A 14072-nucleotide genomic window follows, 5' to 3' on the forward strand; every position below is an offset into this window, starting at 1 on the left:
GGAGCCTGGGTCACATGGTTTCCAGGAATCCAGGCTCTGTAATCAAAAACCCATTATGCTAATGAGGCATCTGGCCTGCTATACTGTGATAGGACACTAAGCCTGTTATGCTAATAAGGTATCCTACTTGCTGTGCTATGATTGGACCCCTACCCCATATAAGCTTGTGCCTTCCTGCAATAAAGCAGATCTGTGTCACTGAACCTGGTCTCCTGTGTCTGAATGTGGCTCTGCTGACACAGTCTCCTCACCAGCGCTGGGGTCTGGGACTGGGCAGAAGCACAGACAACTGGAGGCAGCACAGGGCGACCAGAAGAGCAGCCTCAACCCAGGGCGAGCGGAGGAGCAGCCACAGCACCCGTGAGAACAAAGGACCAGCACCCACATGAATGGAGGAGTGGCTGCTGCCCACGGTGGCCACACCCCCGTGTTTATTGCTATAAAGTATTTTGTTTATATCTAAATCATAACTTATATCCAAAATCATGTATGTCACACACCTGTAATACCAGGATTTGGGAGGCTAAAGGACTGTGATCACAAGTTCAAGACTATCCTGGTGTACATGAAGAGATGCTATCTCAAAACCAAACCTTGGTCTTGGTGTGGTGGCACACACCTATAGTCTCAGCACTTGCAAGACTGAGACAAGGATCAAGGATTCAGGGTCATCCTCAGCTGTCTGGTAAGTTCAAGGCCAAACTTGGCTGCATGAGTCCTTGTCTCTACTGAAAAAAACAGACAAACAACAATGAACAAGCAAAGCCAGCTCCCTCGTGCCCCACATTTTCACACAGCTCTGCTCGAGTTGGGAGTCTAACTTTGTTTGTCTCTGCAGTACCAAGACATTTGAGCATTTCCTTCCTTCCAGTGATGTTCTCACTTCTGTCTCCTTCATGGTGCCCTTTTTTCTACCTCAGCAGTCATTGGCTAGGGACACATGTTCCTTGGACCTTCCTGCAGTGTGGCATGTGAGTTCAAGCACATGAAGAGAATTTTCATTTCCTGAGCTCTGTTGTAGGAAGACACCCTAGCTGAAAACAAAGGAGCAAAGCAGGACAAACCGGATCTCTGCCTCTCACTGTTGATATCTGCTCTTCTTCCTTCTAGACCTTGTGTCCAGATGGGCTTCAGGCCCAGGATGTAAATGCTCACATGGAGATAACTAAATCGGTGCGTGGCACTACTCCACCAACATCGTAATTACCAGAACAGACAGCCTAACTCTTAAATTTAAGAGTGTGCCATACCTTGGAGGAAGCTCATTACACATTCTTGGAGCCCTCTGTCTCCCAAAACTATGCTGATGGAACCACCTCTGAAACTCTGTGGAACTCTGTACTAGATATGGGCCCCACCATAATTTTATTCAAAATGGTTTCTCCAGCTCCTATTGGTACAGTTTGGCTCCACTCCAATCTTAAGAGACTCTGCCGTCTTTTACCTTTAGTTCTAGAACATCTGATTCACTTAAGGCCGTGGCTCCTTCCCAGTCTCCACTGTGTGAAATGGAGATGGGTATGCTTGCTTTCAGAGTTCCGATAATTCTCAAGCACACCCACATTCATTCATTATCTTTTTGGGTGGAACACCAAACTGAGGTTCTCAGGAAATAAGATCAGGTGCCCAGGTCACAAGACACATCAGAGCATAGTTTTGCTGGGGTTAGTAAAAGTCTTCTTTCCAGATTGTTATAAAAGGACCATTGCAGAAGAGGGGGTGAAAAGATTGTAAGAGCCAGGTTGGTCCATGCACACAGGGAAGCGGAGGCTTTCAGGCCACTGGAAGCTTGCACATGTGAACTTACAGCAGAGGTAGCGCCCAACACAGGACCCATAACACAATCAGACAAAGGCCCAGAGTGGAGTAGGGAAATAGGACAAGTCCCTGTGTTCAACCCCCAGAACCCCCCTAAAAAATAAAAGTAGCTTACATAGCCATTGTTTAATGAAGAGTTCTATACACAAAGGTCAATTCATAGCAAGTTCTCAATGTGTCTTGAGACATAGGCTCTGAAGTGTCTGGGGAGAGCATTGTGTCTGTTGTGTATAAGATCTTGTGCTATTTGATAATCCCCAGGCTCTGGTAAAGGCATGATAAGTTCTGAATAACAAATCTGGGGCTAAGTAGGGCACCAGTCTTATGTCTGGATCCGTTTCTTCCAAGGAGGGAATTTATTCCTTCCTCAGTGCGGATGAGGAGTAATGGCTCCTGTCCTCTGTCTAACAGCTCATCATATTCCAAACACAATTCTCAGAGTCCCCTTTAGCCTCTGTGCCAAGCTAAATGACATCACTTTCTTAAATTTTTCTTGTGAGGCCTATTGACCCTGTAATAACATAGCCCCATATAAAGAATATCACTTTTTGTAACACATAATTCATGCTTGCTAGTTTTATTTAAAAACAGTATTTTGTTTGGGTGTGGTGGTGCATGTCTTTTTAAAAAAATATTTTATTTTTATTATTATTTTATGTGTATGAGTATATTGCCTGCATGTATGTGAGTGCACCTGTGTCGTGCAATGCATGGAGGTCAGAAGAGGGCTTCGGATTCCCCTGGAACTGGAGTTAAAGGCAGTTTGTAGCTGCCATGTGGGTGCTGGGAATCGAGCTCAGGTCCTCTGCAAGAGCAGTCAGTGTTCTTAACTGCTGAGCCATCTCTAGGCCTGGTGGTGCATGTCTTTATTCCCAGAACTTGGCAGCAGATGCAGGCTGATCGCTATGAGATCCAGAACAGCCTGTGACATTCTACATAGTGAGTTCGAGGGCAGTTAGGGCTACATAGTGAGCTCACAGAAAAAAACAAAACAAAATATATTTTGATAACTATTATTCTGCCTTGGCAATTAGTCTATTATCAAGAAGAAGCTCTTGTAATATAGATACAAAGAAGAGTAACTTGAAGGGTGTATAATCAGATCTCTTAAAATATCCCCAATACGCACCTATTGCAGATTGGAGCAATAGCTGACCTCTCTGTCCCAGTTGCTTTAATGGACCCTATTAAGCGTGATCCACACATGCACCACAGATGTGCCACATGGAAAAATGAAAGGAACAGTTATCCAGCTGATCAGCCTTTATGACTGTGGATGTACTGGAAGTGGTTTGGTTTGTTTGTTTTCAACAAAGCTTGAATCTGAACCCCTTGGAAGTCATTTAAAAGAGAACAGGATTCAACAAGATGCAATAAATTCTCTTTATCTATGCCAAGGGACATCCTGACTATTTTGATGAGGTTCAAGTTTCCCAAGGCTCATCAGGAAAGCCTAACCTCACTGGAGAGCAGCATGTCCCCTGGTCATAGGGGAAATGAACGGTGACGTCTGAGATGCCTGTCTACCGTTGGGCAGAAAACAGCCCTGGCTCAATTTCTCTAGCAGTATATAGTGACCGTAAGGACCCTGTCTAACCCTTTAAAATCTCAGGTACAAGCAGTGAAAATATATTTCAAATTCCTAAGCCAAGGATGCTGAATAGAAGCTTAAGCTCTGAACACATAATAGTAAGCATCTTGGAAGAACAGTAACCCAGGCTCCATAAACTCAAACTAAAAAAATGAAAGCTGGGATTTCTCTGTCATTTCACATCTTTTTAGCTAAAAGCCACTGTTTCAATGCCTGAAGTTAATAATTTTACTGGCCCAACTTAATCTGTAGTTGTAAATGAAAATATAAAAAATATCAAAAAATTGTGGGAAGAAAAATAACCAGCATGTTTTTCTTTTGATCATTGTAGTCTATTTTGGTAGCTCTCAGAAATAATATCTAATTTACAGTATTTTATATTTAGACATCTGGCAGTTTGATTAATTTGATTAACTAATTTCTCAGGATTCTGTCAATTCAGCTATACAATAACTGAAAAAAATCTGAAATAAAAGATAGATTTAAAAAGAATTAAGAATGTCATTATATGATATCTGATATTAGTAAGTTCTTGAAGAAGCAGGTTATGATGAAATTTGGAAATTAAGAGGAAGAGAATAACTAGATTGAGCTCACCATATATTGAAAGAGCAAGCAGTATGCATTTTCAAGGTGTTATATTCTCTAGGAACCCTGAAGGATGATGGGTAGCTGTGTTCTCTCTAGAGTGTTTATTAGGATATGCTTTCTAATATTTGGAAGCTGGTGTTTGATTTCTAATTTAAAATAAGGTCATCCAGTCTGTACAGACACTACCTTTTGTTTGGCACTTAAGTGTGTCAAGCCCAAGAGGACTGTGGTAGAAGCAGTCGACTGTAGCTACTGGACACCACCCCAGATGAACGTTTCCCTCTGGGGTATGGGCAGTCCATTTATCTACTGGACTAGTTGTTACACATTCTGCTGTCTAGATGCCACACCTTCGACATGCTACAGACATCACTCAACTGACAGCTTTCTTGGTTACCCTCGCCAGCTCTCCAGATGACGAGCTTACAGCCATCCCATATTTTCCTGACCACTGCACTGTCTAAGTCAGGGACCTAGTGAGGTAATCACCTAACCTCAGCAAAAGCCTTACAGAAAGGGAATTCTGTTCACATTGTTGCCTGCACAGCTGGATGACCTGATTGCTTCCTTTGGCAGTTCTGAATTCCAGCAGTGTGCAGTGTCTCTTCAGGTTCTTTCTGGGCTGTGGTCACATCCAGTTCTGGCTCTTGTTATACAAACTGGACATTTCAGAAAAGTTCAGTAACGTGCATAAAAAGCTGATTTGTGGCTCTCTTGTTATATGGGATGACAGGATTAGCTATCATTTTAAGGCTGAAGCACAGGGTGGTATGAATCTGCATGCTGTCTGGATTCTTCTTGGGTACCCATTTCTACCTGTAAATGCTTGTTAGATCTATGTGTGCACTTGAGTGGGGACTGAATAAACTGACATATTTCATTCATGCTCAACATACACTGCTGCCTATTCTGGGGTAAGATTATCATTTAGAATGCATTATCTTCTTAGGGATTTTATGTTTTGAATGACATATTTATTTTGAAATATCTCTCATATTGACTGATTACTCCCCAGGCACTGTAATAGGAAAGAACTTACATAGAAGACAAAAGGCGAGGGCAGAAGAGTAGTGCTACCAGGGACTGACTGAGCGCAGCATCTTATGCGAATTCTGACATCAGTATTTGTGTTTTCTCACTATACCCATGTGCATGCGTGCGTGCGTGTGTGTGTGTGTGTGTGTGTGTGTGTGTGTGTGTGTAATCTAAACTCCAAATTCCCAACTATTTTCTTGAGTTAAGTGTCTTACTCAGGCCAGGTATACGTTCTCTGTTTAGAGATCAAAAAGGGATATCATGTTCCCCCAGACCTACTGGTCCAACTTTCCCATTCTGTCATTCAGCTGCCTTTTACTAAAAAGAGCTCTTATTGGTAATCTGCAAACAGTTGCGTAGTGAAGAGTAACTTAGATGTTAATGAGTAGACCTAATTAAGAAATTGATAGCGACTGAGACTCACTAGTTGAACCAGTTGATGGACAACACATTTGTTCACTGTTACTTTAGGGGAGGAGACAGCAGTTGGTCAGAAAGATGATATGAATGCTCACCAGATCAATACAGAAGTATCTGTAAGATTACACTGTTATGCAGCAAAGTCCAGGTCCTTTAATCAAGAGGGCCCTCAAGAAGGGAAAACACCTGTGATAACGCAGCTTTCTAAATTAGATACTATTCATATTATTTCCCAAATGAAGAAAGAGATTTAGCACAGTTAATTAAGGACCCTAATGTCACAGAGTTATGAACAAGATTTTCACTGAACTACGTGGAACAAAAATATGTTCTTTTGCTAAGCTAAATTTCTCAGAGTAGTGGAGACATAGAGCCATATTTGATCCAAGGAGATAGCTTATCAATCAAACGTGAGGTGGGGAAGTGTTGGGGAGATGCAGTTGTCCATGGTCATGTAATGTTTCATATGCTGTTTTAATCAGTAAGGGATGCCACAGAGATCCATTAATAAACTGAGTCATATTAGATAATTGGTGGTTCTGGAAAAGAACTCTTGAATACAAGGCGACGTGATCAATGCAGGCGACATGATCAATCAGATGGAAGACTGATAAGGACATGGCTATCAATACTGAGGGTAGGAGGTTTACATCCCCTTATTTGCTCAAAACACATAGAGCTGTTCAGGTGAAAGGATTTGAAAGTTATCCCCAGGCACCAGAGCCAGCCTATACTCCTGCACAGCCAGCAGTGACTTTCAGCACTCACTTACTTCTAACAACTGTTCTGATTGGTCACACATCTGCTCTAAGAAAAGCACTCAGACGATGGCAGCTGTTTCAGTTTTCAATAGAACCCCCACATATCTGTAAAATCCAAGGCGTTCTTCAAAGAGGGGCTCTACTCCCTTCTGCACGTGTCTCTGAGAACCACACAGCGCTGTGTCTTCATAAGTGATCCTTATTATATGTTAATCTAATAGCAGTGTTTCACACAGCCTTGAAATTTTATATTTTAGTCAAGGGCTCTACCATCTGGAACTTGACATTAAATATAGAACAAAAGAGTTCTTCAAAATGAGATCGAAAAAGAGACGGGGGAGGTTGGTCTCAAGGACGCTCCCTGCATCCTTTCTTTCTGAGTCAAGGCGGATGTTGGTTTTTTCTCAGGATAGCACAGGTGGCTGTTCAGGATTTCATACACGCTAACTTTGACCTGTAATCTGACCACACCTTCCCAAGGAGCATTAGGAATTCCTAAAGGCCGGAAGAACACTTTACCCTTTCTTTTCTCCATGAACTGCCTTGTGCATCTGAAGTATTCCCTACTTATCCTACCACAAAATTCCACACTTGAGCATTTCAGGACAATTATATTTTATAACCTTTGATTTGATTGCATGTTTCTTATTCAAACTGTAAATTTCTCATGGATGAAAATTTTGATTTTCAAATTAGGCTTGATTTTCAAACTGTAACAGAATAGGTAGGGCTTTATAAATATTTTCCTAAGTAACTATGGCAGGCAGAAAGTATACAAGAATGGAAAAGAGGTAGTTGGTGAAAGAAAACCTCTATGCAACAGAACCACACATAGAAAACCATCATTCTAGAATATCCAACTTCAGTTTGTGGCAGTTTAAAGACTATGAGCTGGGCCTGATTGTTCAAGTCTGCAATCTCAGACACTTAGGTTGAGGCTTGAGGACTGAGAGTTCAAGGATTACATAGGGTGTAGAATGAACTCAAGTTTGCCATGAGTAACTTAGGAAGACCCTATCCCAAGTGGAAGAAGGGAGAGGAAGCTGGGTGTGTAGAATGCTCACAAAAGCCCTGGGTTGCATCCCAGCACTAGAAATACAAACATGCAAGTTATAACATTTCTTAAGTATATCACAACAGGGTATACCAACTTTACTTTCTGAAGTGACCACATTTAATGAGAATTTGCATGTCTTAAACTAACATGCCCTGCTTAATGTGTGTTCTTCATTTCATCACTAAATACTTTTTTGTAATGTCTTTAATCCTTAGTTTCCTTATGTGAAAGGAGGTATTTGTGCATGTCTACTGTTATTATTTTCAAGATTATTAGAGATAACTTATGAAAAGACAGTGGAAGAATGCTACAGTGCTTGAGTGTGAGCTGCATCTGATGGATGGAAGCCGATGACTAGCTCTCCAGAAAGGCCAAAGCACTTCTGAAGGTGAGACAAGGAACAGGTAAGTGCGAAATCTACGGACATGAAGAAGCTAACTTTTGGGGCTGGAGAGATGGCTCAGTGGTTAAGAGCACTGGCTGCTCTTGCAGAGAAACTGGGTTCAGCTTCCAGCGCCCACATGGCAATTAAGAACCATCCATAACTCCAGTTCCAGGGGACCAGTCACCCTCTTCTGACCTTGGACATTGCAAAACACAGGTGCACTTGCATCATGCAGACAATGCACTCATGCATGTAAATATAATGAATAAAATGCTCAGAAATAAAAAGAAGTTGATTTAACAAGCCTTGTCATAGCCACTATTCCATGCTTTATAGATTTTTATTTGGTTAAAAGTGATCTCTTTGAAGATCCTTTGAAGCGGTTATGACTTAGCTTCACTTTGCAACTGTGTAAAAGATTTTAGATAAGTCACACCTGGGGCTGATGTGGCAACACCACGAAATTCATCATCTAAACAATGTTAGTCCACATCTGTAGTCTCTGAGAACTGACTGATTAACTAACAGACATTTGTAAAAGAAAATGCTTTATTTTCTCCAGAAACATGCTTTTTTAGGAAGTCAAGATTCATCAACTGTGTCCTGTTTGATGCAGTTCTTTGAAATTGGTCATTAGAAACCCCATGCCAGTTCATTCACTTGGTATAGCATTGTTCTACAGGATGCAAAGCTATGGGTTTACTTTCTAAACACATACTCACCTTCACACTCAAGGACCAAGGCATTCTCTGTGTATAAATATGATGGTCTTCAAAGCCAAACAGAAGAATAAAAAAATATAGGAATAGTAGATGTTACTGGATGCGAAGTGGCAACCCAAGTTCGCTCTTTGCTTCCAAAACTGGGCTTGCAAACCTGCACATACTGTTTTCATCTAAACCCATCAAAGGAAGAATTAGAATTTTCATAACGAACAAGGGATCTGAGCACAGAATCCACCTGCACCTGCTTAGGGTCAGAGCCAGTACTGAGCCAGGCATGTCAGACACACTGGGAGGTGATACACTTCAGTTTGCCCCCAAGTCTTCTCTGCACATCCCCCATCTTCCTCTCAGACCTATAAGAACTACAGGAAGAGATTCCTGATGTTACTGCCTTCCGCTGAGTTAGGCAGTAGGACCCTAAGGAGGAGATGGGAAAGGCAGACACATAAAAAGGGGAACTCTTCAGTACTGGATCTTGAGACACAAGGGTACATGGGCACAAGACAAGTACGTTTCTCAAGGTGTCCTGTTTTAGTGCCACACTCTGTGTGACTCCTTGTTTCCTCCCCTTGCATTTAGGTCTGGTATAACACAGCTCCCAGCCTGGCTAGCTGGTCTCCTGTGCTGCTCAGAGTCCTGTACACCAGCCAGCACCTTCCAAGTAAGAGCTTTCTGGAATTATCCAAGATGGTATCTACTGTTTCTTTCTACTGTCCCCCTCCTGATAATGTGAATGTAATGTGCCCTCACAGTATCTAAAATGTAAGTTTGTAGCACAAAAATACAACTGCAAAGGAAATACTTTGTCTCAAATTCATATTGCTATCATTTTATTGCTAAGTCTATGTATTTTGAAGTGAATCAAAGCTTAAACCTGTTTCTGGTTTAGAAACTCATAACTTAGGACTGCTCCCTTACTATGGTTCCCAGACAGGAAGCATGCTGTGATTTCTAATCATGAAAAATGCATTCGCTACAGAAATCCAATCCAAACACCACTGAGTTTACGTAGAGGATATTCTCAGTGCACAAAACACATCAGACCTGAGAGTGAAGTTTTGGAGAAAAGGAAGAGCTTGCAAACACAGAGCAGCACAGGCCCATGTTGAAATGCCTGTGAGACAGCCTAGCACACGCAGGTATATTTTAGGAACTTTCCAAACAAGAGAAAAAGAACTAAAGTTACTGATAAATACTTGTGCTAAAAACTGGCCTTATAAGATGAATTTCAAAAATACCTTATTGGAAAATTATGGTCAAGAGAAAAAACAGCATTTTAACATGAACTGTGTACTTCCTACTGACAAGGAAATCAGTAAATAGAGGATCCTTGGCTCATTTTATCTCTTGTTCATTTTTTCTTCCTGAGCAGGGGTTTTAGATAAAGGGGCAAAAGCATTAAGTGAAAATTATGAGAGCTTTTTAGAAACACAATTATTAATTTCAAGGGCATTCAAATTAAGAAAAGGAAAAAGTAATTTTAAAATATGGAAATGGCAATTCTAATTCACTCATTAAGGAGTAAATTAGTGGACTTTCTGTTTGAAGATTTAGACAGTCGCACATGCAACTCCTTCAAACACTTTGGAAAGTTCCTTTTTTGACTCCTGTCAAGAAATGCAATCATGTCACAAAACATACTAGAAATGGAATCCCATGAATTAGAATCAGGTGATCTGAGGCTGTGGCGGTAGCTTAGCTGGTAGGGTGCTCCACAGCATGCGTGATACCCCCGCATAAATTCCCCACCCAAACACCGCCGCTGATGTGGTGGTGCACACCTGTGATCCCTACATGTAGCAGCAGGAGGGTGAGAAGTCTAGATCATTCCAGGGAACACAGAAAGTCTGAGGACAAGCTGGCCTACATGAGAGCCTCTCCACAGCTCAATTTGAAAATGGAGTAAGATAATCTGAATTGAAACAAATTTTGTCCTTTGTTAGTAGAGGGCATTGATCATGTTACAGAAACTCCCCTGAGTAACATATGGACGACAGGTAAGTGTCACCTGAACAGCTCACAGTTATACATGGTAACATGGATATTACATGGAATAACAGGGCTAATACACCTGCAGAATTTTGTGCTTTATTGGACTAAATGAATGTCCACTCATTGTAGGTTGATGAATACTGAGATTGCAAGACTGTAAACATGGGTCCTCACAGACTGCACTGTTATCATCATGGGTCCTCACAGACTGCACTGTTATCATCATGGGTCTTCACAGAGTACAAGGCTGTCAACATGGGTCCTCACAGACTGCACTGCTGTCATCATGGGTCCTCACCGACTGCATGGCTGTCATTATTATAGAAGAGAACTTTCAGCCACCTGTATGTCCACTTTCTTCTTCATCATTGCACAGAGCTGCCATGCTTCGTGCTTGGCAGTGCCCTCGGACAGACAACTACCCGGACCTCAGCCACTTTGATTCCTAACTGAATCTTCCTATTTTATGCTTTGCATTAGAGGAAATGTATGAACAAACAAAGTTCTCAAGACGTCCAAAATTCCTGTGAGTCACCTTCATTGCTGTTTCCTGTGGTTTGTCACACATTATGAGTTATTTACCTAGAATTATCAATTTTTGAACTAGGAAATAATAGAGATTGAAAGGAAAAATATTAAAGATAAAGAATATTACAAAGAGAAAAATGGCACAGAGTACTTCAGTTCATGATCAGTTCCCACAGGTGTGTGTGTGTGTGTGTGTGTGTGTGTGTGTTTGTCCTGTGCATGTGTATATGTATGCTGGTGTGCACTTGTGTATTTGTTTGTGTGCATATGGAGGTCAGAGGTCAACACAAGGTGATTTCCCTGTAATGTTCTCCACATTATTTGTGTGTATGCTTGTATTTGTGTGTGAGTGTATGTGACAGAGAAAGAGAGAGAGAGAGAGAGAGAGAGGAGAGAGAGAAGAGAGACCGTGTATGTAGGCATGCATGGCATGCACACATATGGAGGCAGAGTAGAACTTTGTGGAGCACTTTCTCCCCTTCTTCCTGTACCCAGAGTTATATCATTTAATCACCTAATGGGCCCATCTGTCTTAGTTTCTGTCTGTATACTATGATGTGTGCACAATGATAAAAGCACCTTTTATATACCCCATGGTTAGTAATATATAACTACTTATTTAATTAACCTCATGAAAAGTAGTGAAGTATGATGATTGGTTCCTTTAATTCTACCATTGGCAGGCAGAGGCAGGTATGTCTCTGCATTCAAGGATAGCCTGGTATACACGAGTTCTACAAAGCCAGGGCTACATACTGAAGATCCGTAAAAGGAACATCTATAAAAAAATTAAAAAAAACCAACCAACCAAACAAGCAAACAAAAAACCATAATGTGGCTCTTACCCTCAATATTGTATAGTCTTTGTTTTTTAATATAGTTTCTCCCTGTGTAGCCAGGGTATCCTGGAGCTCCTATTGCCCTGCTTCAGCCTCCTAAATGTAGGACTTCATATGCCTGTACACAGCAAGTTATTTTTAACCATGTACATGAACAGAAAGACACTGTTTTTCCAAACAACCTATCTGCAGTCCCACATTGGCAGTTAGTTAAGCTGTTACTAAATTACCTTCCTTGGAAAACAGATCATCTCCCCTTTCATACCAGGAATCACTTTACAGCTCCATTCTCAAATTGGATTTTAAGAGCAGAGCAGAGCATCGTGCAGGGTGCCCACATTCGAGACATGGACTGGCATGTAACCCTTGCCCCGCTCTTAAGGCATGACTATATTTTGAAGTGCAGCAAATATTACATTTCAAATTCCAGGGATGGATGGGAAGTGTTCCTGCCTGTCTACCCCACACACCACCGATTCTGAAAGACATTATGTGCTCCTCCCTTCCCATGGAGGCAGCTGTGCCGCTCTGATGCCAGTCCACCTGTTTTGCAGCATCCTGCAAGGCTTCTTGTGACATTGAATAGCATCATAGAAAACCAAACCTCAGTGAAGTCTAGAGATCTGCAGAGCATTTGAGGTCTTGTGGCTGATCCTGATCTCTGCCTAGGGTCCAGCCATGTAGCTGAATACTGGGACATGATTTGGATGGCTTAATCCTGCATGGTATGAAAGCCAGGGCCAACATACGCTCTCGATATGCTATCATTCATAATGGCAACAAAATCTGACCAATTTGCCTTTTGTTTCTCATGGATTTCCTGAGACCAGAAACAGTTTAGCAGAACAGAAGAGAGAGTGGATGAACTGAGGGAAAGACCAGTCTCTGTTCTGAAATCCTGGGCAGAGGATTTGCCGAAACAGCATTCCAGCTTCAAATAAGACTGATTAAAATAAAATTACTCAGTGTTCTGACCCATAGCAAATTTCATGAGCTGCAATTTGTCTAGTGGTCGAGTTGTGAGTATCATCTGATTGGCTATAATTTAGGTTTATAGTTTCTTTTTTCCCCTTAAACACAGTAGAATTCAGTCATCCTGAAATAAAGAATTAAAAAGGAAAATGGGGGATGTCATATAAGCTAAGAAAAATGGAAAGATACACATAAAATTGATAATAGCACAGTTTGCTTCCCCGGGAGCTTGGATTTTCAATATCTCTGTCTTTGTGGGAGGACAGTGCATTTGACTCTGATTCCCCCTCTGCCTTTGTCTGGCTGGAGTTCGCTCCTCCTGTTTCTTTGAGGTCTAACTTTGCTTTTCTCTCTGGTTTCCAGGTCTGAAGGTCGTGGACAATTTTCCAACTTTGATGACACTGAAAGTCCTGCATGTCAAGAACTTCTGTCCTGTCACCCAGGATGGAACTCTTGTGCACTGAAGCCCTTTCCCTATATTCCTATCAGCACCTGGATGACAAACAGAATATGCAGATGTCCTGCAGAGCATGTTGGCTCCTCTGTGTGGTGGAGAATGAGGATAAAGTGCTGAAACAGATCTCTTTAGCACCCAGAGAGGTGGATCGGTTTGAAGGAAACAGTTACCAGGCAAGAGGCATATGGTCCATTTATTATTTACCAAAGAAACACCTGGGCAATGACAGATAGACACCTTCCTCTTTTTATTTCGGTTTGTTTTGGTTTTGAGATAGAGTTTCACGATTTTGGCCACACTGTCTTTGAGCTCTGCATCTTTCTGTCTCATCCTCTGGATTGCTGGGAAGCAAGCCCTCTCTCGGTTTGGAGTATCAGTCCTAGCTTTCTGCCTCTCGGGTGAGTTAGAGGGAGATGGAACAGTAAAACAAAATCCAGTTGAGTGCCTTAGCCTCTGGGTGATGCTTTGCTGTGACCACAGAGGATTATTTACAGTCTTAGTAACAGATTGTCCTCAGTATCCCGTAACGCATGCAGACATCTCAGTGGGTACTTCTCTAAGCTCACCTCACTACTTGGACACACGGGGCGAAGCACTCTCTTGATTCTAGTTAGTGTAGGATGAATGTGACATTAACACTGGCAAATGTGCTGACTTCTTCTGGGTACTAGAGTGTGGTGAATTTTTCTAAGTGGGTTTTTCCTCATTTCCCCTTAGGTCCATCTGTGATATTACTTCTGACATGTAAGAGACATTAAAGGGCTAACTTTATTTTCACTTTATTGACTTGAGAATATATAGCATGTGGAAAATGTTCCATTAAAGTTTGGGAAACGGCTGAGGAGTTAGCTAAGTCATGCAAGCATGAAGACCTGTCTCAATCCTCTGAATACATGTAGAA

The sequence above is a fragment of the Nannospalax galili genome, unplaced genomic scaffold (assembly GCF_000622305.1).
Source record: "Nannospalax galili isolate Female #2095 unplaced genomic scaffold, S.galili_v1.0 scaffold15, whole genome shotgun sequence".
In the NCBI taxonomy this organism is placed as follows: Eukaryota; Metazoa; Chordata; class Mammalia; order Rodentia; family Spalacidae; genus Nannospalax; species Nannospalax galili.